We start from the raw sequence: 16,569 nt of genomic DNA, 5'->3' as shown, positions 1-16,569 counted from the left end.
CGGTCCTGGGCCTCAGCCTCCTGCTGTCCCCATGGCTCTGGATCAGGGTGCACATTTGCACCCTTTGCTCACTTTCATCTCCATCTGGCTCTCCCCTTCAGTGCAGGAAGCTGGAGCTGCACCAGGTCCCTGTCACAGGGATACCCCATAATGCTGTGGGTGAGCTGTGTGTTGCCTGGTGTGAGGGATCCTTCGTTTCTCTAATTGTGTCTAGCTTGGCTGCAGCTTCCAAGGATGGACATTCAGGACCTGGGTGTCCCAGAGGAAACTGTCCTTCCTGGAGGTGTGCAGGGTGAATCTCTCATGTCTCTTGGGAGGAGAGGCCTGTGCTGGTTGCTCAGTGGGGGCTATGAGTCCCATGGTCAAAGGGACAGTTCTCAGTCATGCTATTGTTCCCTGGGGACTGGTGGCTGAGCTGGGGCTCAGGGTTTCTCATTTCTTTCTGACCATGCTTGGTGTCCTCTTTTCTCTGCACATCAGATTGTACTGTAGTCACCACAGTACACTTCCCCGTGGTGGTGCAGGAGGAAGTGGGGCGTTACCCAGGAACCCCGTGGAACATGGCTCATGGAGACTCAGGAAGGAGAGCCTGGGACAGAGCAGGGTTCAGAGCTAGAGAGATTCATCCCGACTTACTGCGTGGCTGTGATGGGCGCAGCCCTCCATGTGCTGACATACCCAGGAGTCTGTCCTGAGGGTTTTGACCTGGCCAAGCTGCTCTCTGTAGAGAAGGAACAGGCAGTCGCCAGAGATCCTGTTTGGAGGGACGTTGCTCACCCCTGAGAAGGCAGGTGGGAGTGAGTTGTGTTCTGGGAGCAAAGAGCAATAATACCCCCTTCTCCCGGCAGGGACACAGGAGAGGTCTGTCTTCCCAAGGGACTGAAGGGGGTAGGTGGCCACATCCTGGATGGTGCCTGTGTGTGACCATCACACGTGCTCTGAGCCCCATGGGGTGCAGCGGGCAGGCAGGTCAGGGTGTCTGACTGATTCTCAGGGAGGCTGTGGGCCCTCAGGCAGCCGCTGTTCTGTGTCAGCGCTAGCCTTGGCCTGGGATGCCTCTGAAAACAGGACAGATGGAGCAGGGGCAGGCATTTAGGGAGCAGTGACAGAAAGAGTTGATGAGGATGGAGGGAGGTCATCAGGGGAAAGCGGGCAGTGTGGTGTGGCCTGCACCATCGCTGCCCTGGGAGATGTCTTTTTAGCTGACCCCAGGGAAGGAGCAGGTGTGTGGGGCAGGAGCTGCCTGCAGAGGGAGTGGTATTAGGTTGGCGGCCGCCATGTCAGGGAGGAGCTGACAGAGTCCGTGTGGGGAGCATGGAGGACGTTGAGGACTTGGGCCGAGGTGACCTTGGTGAGGGTGGACCCTGCTTGGCTATGGGTTCTGCTGAGGGAGGTCTGCATCACCTGGGAAAGCTTCAGGCTGGAGGGACTCTGCTGCCCTCTGGTGGACTGGAAGGGAAGTGTGGGTGACCGAAGTCCTAGGCCAGGCTGCGTGTTTTATTCCACAAGGATCTGCACATTTCACGCGAGGTCACACATATGTTATGTTACAGCTCCATCACCTTCCAGCCCCGTGAGTTCCAGTCTCTGCGGCTCCACGTTCACTGTTCTCCCTCTTTCACAATCAGATATTCCGAATGCAGATTTTTGTCGCCTTCTGTGACTGTATGTTTGCGTGCAGTAGGCGGCACTGTGAATACCCTGGTGGCAGTGATGTCTGGGGCTGAGCACTGCACATGGACTTGGGAGCAGAAAATGGAGCAGCAGGGCGGGAGGATCAATGCCGGGGAAGCAGGGACAAGTCACTTTCATTTTCTCACTCCCAGGGACCAGAACCCAGCACTCTGACTCCAGGACGCAGTACCACACCTTGCTGGTGTCCTGGGATGTCATGAGTGCTCATAGTGTCATGGTACCTTGGCATTCATTTTTTGTGGTGTAAATTTATTTGCCTGCCATCAGAGGCAGGCCTTGCTCACCATGGCTGTTTTCAATACTGTATCTGGTTCAAGTGGCTCCAGTTGGTGGCCAGAGATAAGATCTTAGAGGCATCTTTCCTGCTTGGTGTACTGGGCTACTCTCTCTCTCTATCTGCTTTCTTTAAACTGGTAATTCTGACATTTGTCCTAACATTTAAATTGACCACTTGTCAGTCACAGCATTATCTCCTGGTCCCAGTGTTTGCTGCTTGCTTTAAACACATTCAAAAAAATTTTTGCAATCTACTCATCTGACAAAGGGCTAATATCCAGAATCTACAAAGAACTCAAACAAATATACAAGAAAAAAACAAACAACCCCATCAAAAAGTGGACAAAGGATATGAACAGACATTTCTCAAAAGAAGACATTCATACAGCCAACAGACACATGAAAAAATGCTCATCACTCGCCGTCAGAGAAATGCAAATCAAAACCACAATGAGATACCATCTCACACCAGTTAGAATGGCAATCATTAAAAAATCAGGAAACAACAGGTGTTGGAGAGGATGTGGAGAAATAGGAACACTTTTACACTGTTGGTGGGATTGTAAACTAGTTCAACCATTATGGAAAACAGTATGGCAATTCCTCAAGGATCTAGAACTAGATGTACCATATGACCCAGCCATCCCACTACTGGGTATATACCCAAAGGATTATAAATTATTCTATTACAAAGACACATGCACACGTATGTTTATTGCAGCACTATTCACAATAGCAAAGACTTGGAATCAACCCAAATGTCCATCTGTGACAGACTGGATTAAGAAAATGTGGCACATATACACCATGGAATACTATGCAGCCATAAAAAAGGATGAGTTTGTGTCCTTTGTAGGGACATGGATGCAGCTGGAAACCATCATTCTTAGCAAACTATCACAAGAAGAGAAAACCAAACACCGCATGTTCTCACTCATAGGTGGGAACTGAACAATGAGATCACTTGGACTCGGGAAGGGGAACATCACACACTGGGGCCTATCATGGGGAGGGGGGAGGGGGGAGGGATTGCATTGGGGAGTTATACATGATATAAATGATGAATTGATGGGTGCTGACGAGTTGATGGGTGCAGCACACCAACATGGCACAAATACACATATGTAACAAACCTGCACGTTATGCACATGTACCCTAGAACTTAAAGTATAATAAAAAAGAAAAAAAGAAAAAAAAAAGAGCTCTTTGCTTGAAAGATGTCAGATAATACCTGGACTTACTAAAGCCATTGGGTTATCTGTCTCTTCTCTCCTCTCTGCCTGGGCTCACTGACCTCTGTATCTGTGGTCTCCAGGTATGCCGAGTGCTCCCTAGTGTCTGTAAGTAGTAAAAACACTTACACTTTCACGTTGTGGTTGTATCATTATAGCCTCACATGTCATCCAGGGCCTGACATCGAGGCCGCCCTATGGGACCTGTGCTGGTTGAAAGCAAGACGAGGAAGGGCAGGTTGAGAAGGAAGTAAGAGGCCAACACCGTGGAACGTGGCAGGTGAGGCTGTCATTGTTCAAAGCAACACTCCCTGGATGAATTTTATGAGTTTTTCTGGATTTGGCATCTTTTCCCTGTGTGTCTATCTAGAAACTCACCCTCCTCCTACTTTCTTCTTATTACACTTTCTGTTTCTAGAGCACTTGTTTATGGCCAGAGAATGGTCATGCAAATAGTTGACAATAGAATAAAAAATGACTTTTTGTGTGACTTGGAACGTGGCCTTTCTTTTTTCCAAAAGTGATTGAGGTTTCTATAAGCTAGCTTTTATGCAGGGCTGTGCAGTTGTGAAAACAGTGTTAGGGAACAGGTGCATAAGTGAAGGATGAGACAGAAAACAAAATGCTGGCTGTCAAATCTTGAAAGCAAATGGGACAAAAACCACTTTTGAAGGTGGGTGTCATTCAGGAGACCTTGTTAATTTTAGAGTGTCATCTTAGCAGATGAAGTGGAGGATGAGGTTAAATTATGGAGTTAGGTGACAGTGGGTACATACTTCCTTGCCACAGTTTTTTTTTCTTTTTTTTAATCTCTAAAAATGGAGTGGTGGCACTGAGGGTATTTTTGTCAGGACTGTAGCTACATGAAAAGCTCTTAGGATAGTGCCTGGTCATAGTGAGTGCTGCATCAGTGTGTGAGCTATTATAATTATGGGAATAGGTGAAAGTGCCACCCTGGCCATCCAGAGTGGGGAGGTACTTTCCAGTCAGGGTCCAGGCAGGCCAGCTGGAGATGAGGCTGGTTAGTGGGGAAGCTTAACTTTCAGGAGTAGAAGAGTTTAGGAGGAGTAACTCATGCACAACCTTCTGTAAACATTTGTTTACCTAACAGTAGGAATGCTCAGAGTGGGTGTGGCTTCCGTGACAATCATTATCTCCTGGGAATCTAAGAATGTGTCCTAGAGTGGAGTGGCTGTGATGCAAGCCAAACCCAGAAATGGGCTTCAGGACTGCCTTGCAGATAGCATTCATCTTGAGAAAGGAAAGCTTTCATCTTGCTAAAGGAATACCCTCTTCTGGCCCAGGCCATTACTATTGCTTTTGTACTATCCTAATTTTTAAGGTGTAAGGAGAAAGTCTGAAGAATAAAATAATGAAGTGCATGTATGAAATAACAGGGTAGAACTGAGACTGGTATGTGTAAGTTAAAACAAATCGTGTATAAATTTTGTGTGAACATAAAAAGGATTTCTTGTTGCAAACAGACCTCTTCATATACATAATACCATTGCCTTGAGTGGATAACAGACTCTGTCACAAGAACATAACATCAGAATCATGAGAGAATGGGTTCTGTGGCTTCTTTAATTGGTAGGATAGACTGAGAAAGTTATTGAAGAGAAAGGAGTTGAAGGAAAAGATGAGTGAGGGCAAGAAAAATGGGATAGTGAAAGGAAAGGACTGAAAGGAATGTTCACCGATGGCGCATCAGGTACGAGGTTCTGTGACTAATGTCTTACACATGTTAATTTACTCTTCCACTGTCATTTTCCGATGTAGTAAGAGTCAGCCTTAAACTGCAGATGAGGAAAGAGGCTTAGGGAGGTCAAATGAGGGACCTAGGGTCATCCAGCCATTTCATAGCAGAGCTAGTATGTTTCACTGTGGTTTGTGTAGACAGAAAAGTGAGACATGGAAGGAAGGCAAAACATATTTTTGTTGTAATGTTTATGAAAGTGACCTGTATGAGGCAGAATAATAGTCTCTTAAAAATGTCCACATCCGGGCTGGGTGCAGTGGCTCACGCCTGTAATCCTAGCACTTTGGGAGGTCGACACGGGCAAATCACGAGGTCAGGAATTCGAGGCCAGCCTGGCCAACATGGTGAAGCCCTGTTACTACTAAAAATGCAAAAATTAGCTGGACGTGGTGGCGGGCACCTGTAATCCCAGCTACTTGTTAGGCTGAGGCAGGAGAATCATTTGAACCTGGGAGGTGGAGGTTGCAGTAAGCTGAGATCACCCCACCGCATTCCAGCTGGGGCAACATGAGTGAAACTGTCTCAAAAAAAAAAAAACAAAAAATTCCCATCCTAACCCTTGGAACACATGCATTTACTTTTCTTGGAAAAAACACTGTTCAACGGTGATGCAGTTGAGTATCTTGAGATGGAAAGTTTATTATGGATTATCTGGGTGACTCCTAGTGTCATCATAAAGGTCCTTGTAAGTGAAAGAGAAAGGCAGGAGGGTCAGAGGGAGAATGATGCAGCCTGAGAGACTCCACTGGCCATTGCTTTCTGTGAACATGTGTGACAAGACAAAATTTCAATTAATTTAATTATAGATGTAGTTGGGTTTTATTTGTGATTTATGATTTGGGGCAGCTCTCCCTCTACAGATACAGTGATGACTCCCCCTGGGCAATACAATAACAAAACATTGGGTTTTGTCAAATGTGAATCAGTAAACAAAGCCATAGAAATAAATTGATTGATTAACATCAGAGTACTTCAGGTCACTTATTTTGGTAAAAGTTAAAGCAGAGGGGACTTCCTTATTATGCTCACTCATGTAGACTGAAATCTTCTATTTACAGGAAAGCATGATCTGTTTTGAGAGCTATCTGCTTCCTTAGAATTTCAGTGGGAGTATGTAACATCCAGCATGTGAGGCTCTATTTTGAAGTATCTGTGCTCTCACTTACGTGAGAATATGATCAAAACTTAAAGAATTATCATTAGTCTCAATAACCATAGTTTTGGGCTTCCATTATTTCTCTTCTTTTCTTTTTAATTTCCTTTGCCTTTATAAAATTTTTTTATACTTTATGTTCTAGGGTACATGTGCACAACGTGCAGGTTTGTTACATATGTATACATGTGCCATGTTGGTGTGCTGCACCCGTTAACTCATCATTTACTCTAGGTATATCTTCTAATGCTATCCCCTCTCTCCCCCCATCCCACACAGACCCTGGTGTGTGATGTTCCCTGTCCTGTGTCCAAGTGTTCTCATTGTTCAATTCCCACCTATGAATGAGAACATGCGGTGTGTGGTTTCCTGTTCTTGTGATAGTATGCTGAGAATGATGGTTTCCAGCTGCATCCATGTCCCTACAAAGGACATGAACTCATCCCTTTCTTTTTTATTATTATACTATAAGTTCTAGTGTACATGTGCACAACGTGCAGGTTTGTTACATATGTATACATTTGCCATGCTGGTGTGGTGCACCCATTAACTCGTCATTTACATTAGGTATATCTCCTAATGCTATCCCTCCCCCCACCCCCTCCCCACAATAGGACCCTGTGTGTGATAATCCACTTCCTGTGTCCACATCCCATTGTTCAATTCCCACCTATAAATGAGAACATGCGGTATTTGGTTTTCTTTTCTTGCGATAGTTTGCTGAGAATGATGGTTTCCAGCTGCATCCATGTCCCTACAAAGGACATGATCTCATCCTTTTTTATGGCTGCATAGTATTCCATGGTGTATATGTGCCACATTTTCTTAATCCAGTCTGTCACTGATGGACATTTGGGTTGATTCCAAGTCTTTGCTATTATGAATAGTGCTGCAATAAACATATGTGTGCATGTGTCTTTATAACAGCATGACTTATAATATTTTGGGTATACCCCTGGTAATGGGATCTCTGGGTCAAATGGTATTTCTAGTTCTAGATCCTTGAGGAATCGCCACACTGTTTTCCACAATGTTTGAACTAGTTTAGAGTCCCACCAACAGTGTAAGTGTTCCTATTTCTCCACATCCTCTCCAGCACCTGTTGTTTCCTGACTTTTTCATGATCACCATTCTAACTGGTGTGAGATGGTATCTCATTGTGCTTTTGATTTGTATTTCTTTGATGGCCAGTGATGATGAGCATTTTTTCATGTGTCTGTTGGCTGTATGAATGTCTTCTTTTGAGAAGTGTCTGTTCATATCCTTTGCCCACTTTTTGACGGGGTTGTTTCTTTTTTTCTTGTAATTTTGATTGAGTTCTTTATAGGTTCTGGATATTAGCCCTTTGTCAGATGAGTAGATTGCAAAAATTTTCTCCCATTCTATAGGTTGCCTCCTCACTCTGATGGTAGTTTCTTTTGCTGTGCAGAAGCTCTTTAGTTTAATTAGATCCCATTTGTCAATTTTGGCTTTTGCTGCCGTTGCTTTTGGTGTTTTAGTCATAAAGTCCTTGTCCATGTGTATGTCCTGATTAGTATTACCTAGGTTTTCTTCTAGGGTTTTTATGGTATTAGGTCTAACATTTAAGTCCTAATCCATCTTGAATTAATTTTTGTATAAGGAGTAAGGAAAGGATCCAATTTCAGCTTTCTACTTATGACTAGCCAATTTTCCCAGCACCATTCATTAAATAGGGAATCCTTTCCCCATTTCTTGTTTTTGTCAGGTTTGTCAAAGTTCAGATGTTTGTAGATGTGTGTTATTATTTCTGAGGGCTCTGTTCTGTTCCATTGCTCTATATCTCTGTTTTGGCACCAGAGCTATGCTGTTTTGGTTACTGTAGCCTTGTAGTATAGTTTGAAGGCAGGTAGCGTGATACATCCAGCTCTGTTCTTTTGCTTTAGGATCGTCTTGGCAATGCGGGCTCTTTCTTGGTTCCATATGAACTTTAAAGCAGTTTTTTCCAATTCTGTGAAGAAAGTCATTGGTAGCTTGATGGGGATGGCATTGAATCTATAAATTACCTTGGGCAGTATGGCCATTTTCACGATATTGATTCTTCCTATCTATGAGCATGGTGTGTTCTTCCATTTGTTTGTGTCCTCTTTGATTTCACTGAGCAGTGGTTTGTAGTTCTCCTTGAAGAGGTCCTTTACATCCCTTGTAAGTTGTATTCCTAGGTATTTTATTCTCTTTGAAGCAATTGTGAATGGAAGTTCATTCATGATTTGGCTCTCTGTTTGTCTGTTCCTGGTGTATAAGAATGCTTGTGATTTTTGCACATTGATTTTGTATCCTGAGACTTTGCTGAAGTTGCTTATCAGCTTAAGGAGATTTTGGGCTGAGACAATGGGGTTTTCTAAATATACAATCATGTCATCTGCAAACAGGGACAATTTGACTTCTTCTTTTCCTAACGGAATACCCTTTATTTCCTTCTCTTGCCTGTGCCCTAGCCAGAACTTCCAACACTGTTGAATAGGAGTGGTGAGAGAGGGCATCCCTGTCTTGTGCCAGTTTTCAAAGGGAATGCTTCCAGCTTTTGCCCATTCAGTATGATATTGGCTGTGGGTTTGTCATAAATAGCTGTTATTATTTTGAGATATGTTCCATCAATACAGAATTTATTGAGAATTTTTAGCATGAAGGGTTACTGAATTTTCTCAAAGGCCTCTTCTGCATCTATTGAGATAATCATATAGTTTTTGTGTTTGGTTCTCTTTATATGCTGTATTACATTTATTGATTTGCATATGTTGAACCAACCTTGCATCCCAGGGATGAAGCCCACTTGATCATGGTGGATAAGCATTTTGATGTGTTGCTGGATTCGGTTTGCCAGTATTTTATTGAGGATTTTTGCATCGATGTTCATCAGGGATATTGGTCTAAAATTCTCTTTTTTTGTTGTGTCTCTGCCAGGCTTTGGTATCAGGATGATGTTGGCCTCATCAAATGAGTTAGGGAGGATTCCCTCTTTTTCTATTGATTGCAACGGTTTCAGAAGGAATGGTACCAGCTCCTCCTTGTACCTCTGGTAGAATTCGGCCATGAATCCGTCTGGTCCTGGACTTTTTTTGGTTGGTAGTCTATTAATTATTGCCTCAATTTCAGAGCCTGCTATTGGTCTATTCAGGGATTCAACTTCTTCCTGGTTTAGTCTTGGGAGAGTGTAAGTGTCCAGGAAATTATCCATTTCTTCTAGATTTTCTAGTTGATTTGCGTAGAGGTGTTTATAGTATTCTCTGATGGTAGTTTGTATTTCTGTGTGGTCGGTGGTGATATCCCATTTTTCATTTTTTATTGCGTCTATTTGATTCTTCTCTCTTTTCTTCTTTATTAGTCTTGCTAGCAGTCTATCAATTTTGTTGATCTTTTCAAAAAACCATCTCTTGGATTCATTGATTTTTTGGAGGATTTTTCGTGTCTCTATCTCCTTCAGTTCTGCTCTGATCTTAGTTATTTTTTGCCTTTTGCTAGCTTTTGAATGTGTTTGCTCTTGTTTCTCTCGTTATTTTAATTGTGATGTTAGGGTGTCAAATTTAGATCTTTCCAGCTTTCGTTTGTGGGTATTCAGTGCTATAAATTTCCCTCTACACAGTGCTTTAAATGTGTCCCAGAGATTCTAGTATGTTGTATCTTTGTTCTCATTGGTTTCAAAGAACATCTTTGTTTCTGCCTTCATTTCGTTATGTACCCAGTAGTCATTCAGGAGCAGGTTGTTCAGTTTCCCTGTAGGTGAGCGGTTTTGATTGAGTTTCTTAGTCCTGAGTTGTAGTGTGATTCCACTGTGGTCTGAGAGACAGTTTGTTGTAATTTCTGTTTTTTTACATTTGCTGAGGAGTGCTTTACTTCCAATTATGTGGTCAATATTGAAATAAGTGTAATGTGGTGCTGAGAAGAATGTATATTCTGTTGATTTGGGGTGGAGAGCTCTGTAGATGTCTATTAGGTCCACTTGGTGCAGAGTTGAGTTCAATTCCTGGATATCCTTGTTAACTTTCTGTCTAGTTGATCTGTCTAATGTTGACAGTGGGGTGTTGAAGTCTCCTATTATTATTCTATGGGATTCTAAGTCTCTTTGTAAGTCTCTAAGGGCTTGCTTTATGAATCTGGGTGCTCCTGTATTGGGTGCATATATATTTAGGATAGTTAGCTCTTCCTGTTGAATTGATTCCTTAACCATTATGTAATGACCTTCTCTGTACCTTTTGATCTTTGATGGTTTAAAGTCTGTTTTATCTGAGACTAGGATTGCAACCCTGCTTTTTTTTGTTCTCCATTTGCTTGGTAGATCTTCCTCCATCCCTTTATTTTGAGACTATGTGAGTCAAAAACCTCTTGAGACTAGGAAGCCAAACCAAGGCCAACTTCAGAGTTTGCCTGCATTCCCTATGGGTTTATTCTACAGATATTCTCAAATAGAAAATCCAGTCAAAACCTTGGTAATATAATCAATGTTTTCAAATGTGTCCTGTTATAAAAAGAGAAAATTCTTACTGAACTTGTGCAAATAACTTTATTACCATAAACATATGAATACACATGAATAGTTTTCCAATTCTGAGTCACTCATATTGGGAGCAAAAGCAAATGTTTCTATTTTTGTTTACAAAGGTATACTTTACCAAATTGTTGTAAGTATAAATAGCTTAAAAGAAAAAGTTCATAAATCTGGAGAATAAAACATTCAACGAATCAGCACATTTTCAAATAAAAAGTTATGAAAACATTATCTTTTTGATTGTTTAGTTCAATAAAACTGAGTTCTTGTCTTCTTCTTTGTCTTGAATTTCGTGAAGGTATCAGCCTGTTCATTAAAAATTTGAAAGTTCTCAGAGAGTCCAGTGGTACGATCTTGAAGTTATCAGAAACTTGTATTCAAGAGTCGTTGTCAGAGTGTTTTCCATATATCTCCTCGAAGAAAAAGCAATTTTGGACTGTAGCTGATTATAAACAGTTCAAGGAATAACCAAAGCAACTGTCTGGGAATGACAAAGATTTAAAATGACTATGGTTAAAAATCTAATGAGACTTTTATTAGGTTTATTATGGCAAAGACACAGCTCACATAGAAATCTAGTTACTTCTGTGGCATATGACACTATGACTGATAACGTATTCAATTTCCAGAAATGTTATATAGTTTTTAGAATACTCATTTTTTAAATTTTATTTATTTATTTATTTTTGACACAGAGTCTCACTCTGTCGCCCAGGCTGGAGTGCAGTGGCACAATCTCTTCTCACTGCAACCTCCGCCTCCCAGGTTCACACCATCATCCTGCCTCAGCCTCCGGAGTAGCTGGGGCTACAGGCGACTGCCACCACCCACAGCTAAGTTTGTTTTTGTATTTTTAGTAGAGACGGGGTTTCACCATGTTAGCCAGGGTGGTCTCGATCTCCTGACCTCATGATCTCCCCACTCGGCCTCCCAAAGTGCTGGGGTTACAGGTGTGAGCCACCGCTCCCAGCCTAGAATACTCATATTTTTAACATTCCCATAAATATTATTTAGAGAAGGTTTAGCATCACTTATCCCTCATTTGAAAGTGCTTTATATATATTTTAATATATCAAATAAAGTGCTTTTTCCATTCAGCTTCTGTTTCCCAACTGGATTACTGAGTTCTTGGTGTAGCCCATTAACAGGTAGGGCCAAAAAAGTGTAGTCTTACATATGTTGAAAACGGTCCTTAGGTAATTCCAGTACTTCTACTGAAAATCATTGATTTAGTTTTAAGTTCTACCTATTACAACAAGAGTTCTCCATTTTCGTTACATGTTTGTAGTATCAGGGAAGACTTAAAAATTACCAGTGTCTCTGTCCCTCTCCAGACCTTTAAACTGGAACTCATGGGTGAGGCTCGAGCAGCCACTTTTAAAAATGTTTTCCAGTGATTCCAATGTGTAGCTATATTTCCCATCAGATTTCTCTGATTTCTTGTGGCCTCCACTTTTTTTTCTATTTTGGTATCATGATTATTCTCAGGTCTCATTTCCTGTCTTATGCTTTATGTCCCCTGGGGTAGGGACCTTGCCATTTTCATTTCTGTATCTTTTCTGAACACGTGAATTGGTCATCAGGAAAGTGTCTCAACCACACACAGGTTGCGTTTTGAGTCTCAGGTTCACAGGTAAATCCTAAAGTCTTTTTTCTCCATGAGGTCAGAGATTGCTTGTGATGAAGGGTGTGGTTAAGTCTGTAGTGCAGATGGTGGAGGGGAGTTCACCCTGTTTTTAGGCATAGCATTGGAACTAAAAATTTTTTGTCTATATGGGTGAAGGGGCAGGATGTGTAGGAAAACAGTTCTAGTTAGGATGGAGGCATTATACTAGGAAGTAGAGGTAAAGGGAGTGAGAAGGATTAGTAAATAGAAGAAATGTGAACTTACCAAATAGGCTAGAGTAGACCCCTGGAGATTCTTGATTAAGTGAATTAACTAGATTTTAGAAAGTTAATGAGGCAATCATATGCAAGGAAGGTTTCAAAGTCTGGAGACAAGAAGTCAAGCAGCACTTTGAGAAGTGGTTGAGCTTTATGGAATGGAGAGAATTATACTATTGAGAGATGTTAAAAATAATGAAAACGGTTTCACAATGTGAAATTGTGTTTCTCATTTGAATCTGAGAAACAAACAGGCAGAGGCTGGAGATAATTATGTCTAAAAGACAGTGGGGGTACAGGGAGCATAAAGGCCAGGGAGAAAGGGAACTGCAGGAATTAGTGCTGAGAAGCAGGAGTTTGGTGGAGGAAGGAGGAGATCCAGTCCCAGATACAGGCCAATAAGTCTTTTCCCTCTCCCAAACATGGTAGTCAGCCCTGGAGGAAACAGGACAAGAGAAAAGGCCATTATACCTGCCAGTCTTCCTGAAATACAGAAATGACATCACGGTTGCTATATCGGATTAACCCAGGGTAGATGTCCTCTTCTTAAAGGAGCTGTCATGGAAAGAATGGAAAAGAAGGAATGGAGGTGATGTCATTTTACTGGGGGAAGCCTCAGAGCAAGCATGCAACATGAGGTGCTGTATAACTGTTTCTTCAAGGAATATATTATTTCTGTTGGAAAGTTGATGGGAGATGATTATATTCTTGCAGTTGATTTCCCCTCTCACCATGTTTCTCAGTTGGTGATCAGTCCTGTCAATTCTCTACCGCATTCAGATATTTCAGAAAGCTTTCAGATGTGAGTAAGGCTGATTGCTATTTTCTATGTCATTGGAACTTTCCACTTTTCCACCTTTTCATGGTTGCATATTTTTCTCAGTGTCTCTGTGGTGGCAGCCGTGAATGAGACCCTGCCAGGTTTTCATGGCAGGGACATGATTGACAGAAGGCCCAGGTCAGTGCATTTTAAATTCCCCACCTCCTTTGCACAGAAAGCTTCCTTCCCACAGACTCCCAGCAAGGGCATGAAAGTAAATCTAGTTCTCTGGGGCTGTCTTTTACTTTAATGTGTAACTGGTGGAGGACTCCCCATCAGCCTTGCAAATACTCTCTTAGAACTGCATTGATACCTAAAATTTCTTTCTCTTTCTTTTACACAGGAGTCAGCTTTGCATAGTGGTCTGTGAGTTCTCCCACACTACCTTCATGCCTGCCCACAATCCCTCACAGGTATCTTCCCTGATACATTATCTTATATGTCTAATCCCATCCTGGATGCATCTCAGCTGGTAAAAACTAACATACCAGGATTGATTCTTTGCACTTAGGTTTTTTCCTTTCTCTCCTACAAGTTGTCAGTAACCATGTCCTAGAGTTTTATGTGTTACCCCTTGTTCTCTATATATGTGTAAATAGGTACTGTTGAGGGGCATGTCCTATGTGCCAGGCCCTGTGCTAAATACTTTACCTGTACTTCATTTAATTCTCACACTAACCCTGTCAGGTAGACATTGTTTCCATTTTGCCAATGAAAAGACAGAAGCTTAGTGTAGTGTGAAATCTTTCCTGATGTCATATGGCTAGTAATAGGTGGATCTGAGAATTCATTCTAGGAGTATTTGACCTCAACGGTAATGACGATGGTAGTAATATAGCAGCTGACATTGGTTCGTCAGTGTGTGGCATCTTGTTTCACTGACTACGTTAAACCTTTAAAAGAATGGTAAGAAGCAAGCTCTCTCATACTTCAGGGTATGAAAGAAGTAGAAATTAACCCAAGCACAATGAATGAAGGAAACAATAAGGATTAGAGTGGATAAAAATAAAATGGAGAAAGGAAAAATAATATAGAAAATTAATGAAACAAAAAGTTGATTCTTCAAACTAAAATCAAGAAAATTGATGACCATTTACTAGACTGACTAAAAAGAAAAGAGAGAAGATTAAAATTACTAAAATCAGAAATGAAAATGGAGTCTGAGTATGGTGGGTTATATTTTAATAGTAGCACTTTGGGAGGTCACAATGTGAGGATTTCTTGAGGCCAGGTGTTTGGACCAGCGTAGGTAACATGGGGAGACCCTGTCTCTATAAAAAAAATTAAAAACCAATTAGCTGGGCATATTGGCATGCATCTGTAGTCATTGTATCTTGGGAGGTTGAAGAATGAGAATTGCTTGAGCCCAGGAGGTTGAGGCGGCGGTAAGTCATAATCACGCCACTATATTTCATCATTGGCTGGCCTACAGAGTAAGAGCCTGTCTCTCTCTCTTAAAAAAAAAAAAAAAAAAAAAGACAAAAAAAAAAAGAAAAAAATGAAATGATTATTACCAATTCTAATAAAATGATTTTAAAATTACTGTAAATAATTGTATGCCAATAAATTGTATAACTTAGATGAAATAGACAAATTCCTAGAAAAACACAAAAATATGAATAGAACTATAACCAGTAATAAGATTGAATCAATAAAAGCATTTGATGAAACTCAATGTTTTTTCATAATAAAAACGTTCTAACTAAGAATGGAAGGAAACCACCTCAACATAAAGGCAATATGTGAGAAACCCAATGTTAATATCATACTCAATGGAGAAAGACTGAAAGCTTTCCCTGTATGAGCAGGAACAAGACAAGGATGCTGCTTTTGACACTTCTATTCAATGTAGCTTTGAAATGTCTAGTTAGAAAAACTAGGTGAGAATTTAAAAAAAGACATTCAAATTGGAAGAAAGGAGTAAAATTATTTCGGTTAGCAGATAACTTGAACTTATATGTAGAAAATCCTAAAGATGGAACAAACTTATTAGAATTAATAAATGAATTCAGTAATGTTGCATAATACAAAATCAACATTCAAACATCAGTTGTATTTTAATACACTAACCATGAACAATCTGAAGGGAAATTAAGACAAAAATTTTAATTTGTATTAATATCAAAAAGAATAAACTATTTAGGAATAAGTTTAACCAAAGAGCTGAAATGATTATACCTGAAATCCATAAAATATTGCCTAATGATGACATCAATAAAATGAAAGACATTCTGTTTTCATGAATTAGAAGACTCAGTATTGTTAGGAGGACAGAGCTACCCAAAGTGAGCTGCAGATTCAACACACTTCCTATCAGAATCTCAGTGACATTTTTGCAGAAAAAGAAAAATCTGTCCTAAAATTTACATTGAATCTCATGACTCTAAATAGACAAACAACCTTGAAGAGGAGGAAAGAAGCTGCAGGACTCACACTTCCTGATTTCAGCATTTACTACAACGCCCCAGTAACCATTACAGTGTGGTACTGGCATAAAGGAGGACATAGAAATTAGTGCAATAGAACAGAGAGCCCAGAAAGAAATACTTGCATATATGGCCAAATGATTTTCATCAATTGTGCCAAGATCGTTCAAAGGGGAAAGGACAGTGCTTTCACCAAATGAATTGGGAAAGCTGGATATCCAAGGGCAAGAATGAGTGGAACTTTTACCTAACAAAATATACAAAAATTAACCCACAATAGATCAAAGATCTAAATGTAAGAGCAAAATCTATACAACTATTAGAAGAAAGCATAGGAGAAAAGCTTCATGATACTGGATTTCACAATGATTACTTGGTTGTAACAACAAAAGCATAGGCAACAAATAAAATGGATAAATTGGACTTCTTAAAAATCAAAACTTTTTATATATCAAAGAATATTATCAAGAAAGTAAAAAGGCAACCCATGAAATGAGAAATATATTTGCAAATTGCATGTGGGATACAAAATTAATTTCCAGAATACATGAAAAACTACAAGTCAACAACAGCAAACATCCAAAAACCCAATTAAAAAATGAGCAAAGGATTAAAATTGAGTTTTCTCCAAGGAAGATATACAAATATCCAGTAAGCCCACAGAAAGTTCCTCAGCGTCACGAATACTTAGAGATACGCAAATCGAAACCACAATGTGACACCACCTCACACACTTTAGGATGACTTTGATAAACAACAACGACAACAACACAAAACAACAAGTGTTTTCAAACAGATGGAAAAATTGGAGCTCTAGTGC

Source organism: Rhinopithecus roxellana, chromosome 12 (assembly GCF_007565055.1).
Source record: "Rhinopithecus roxellana isolate Shanxi Qingling chromosome 12, ASM756505v1, whole genome shotgun sequence".
Lineage (NCBI taxonomy): Eukaryota > Metazoa > Chordata > Mammalia > Primates > Cercopithecidae > Rhinopithecus > Rhinopithecus roxellana.
This window is presented reverse-complemented; position numbering follows the sequence as displayed.